Source organism: Phodopus roborovskii, unplaced genomic scaffold, assembly GCF_943737965.1.
Source record: "Phodopus roborovskii unplaced genomic scaffold, PHOROB, whole genome shotgun sequence".
Classification (NCBI taxonomy): domain Eukaryota; kingdom Metazoa; phylum Chordata; class Mammalia; order Rodentia; family Cricetidae; genus Phodopus; species Phodopus roborovskii.
The window spans coordinates 4595560-4596103 of NW_026126487.1; positions in this window are offsets into that span (position 1 = coordinate 4595560).

The following is a 544-nucleotide window of genomic DNA, read 5'->3' on the forward strand; positions in this document are numbered from 1 at the left end:
ACGAGTTCTCCAGAGAAAGCCTACATCTTCATTCTAAATCAAGTTCCCTCTAGGCTACATCTTAAAACACCTTGCCTCTCCCAAGTAGCACTCAGCAAACTTACACCATAAGATTCAGAGATGTGGATCTTTCCCAATACCTGCTTGCATGCTATTTATTCACTACAGTATCCCTTGGGGACATGCCTGGTATATATGACACACTCGGCAAAGCTTTGATAAACTGTGGAATCATCTTCATCCCATCAGCAAAGCCTCATTTCTCCTCATTCCAGACCTGACCTTTGCTCTCTGGTTTTAGACCTCTACATTCCTGGGCTTCGGATGACATCGGAGCAGAACTCTTCCCAGCATGCCTTCTTTCCCCACATGTCCCACTAAGACCTATCAGCTCAAACCCAGATGTGCCCAGGACTTGGTTCACACTAAAAGCTCTACTGCCCCGAGGTTAAGGGACTCCCATTTTATTCCATCTGTGTCTTGAGTGCTGGGGTGTGGAGGGGATTTATCAGTACAAATTAAATTCTGTTATATATTTTGCATA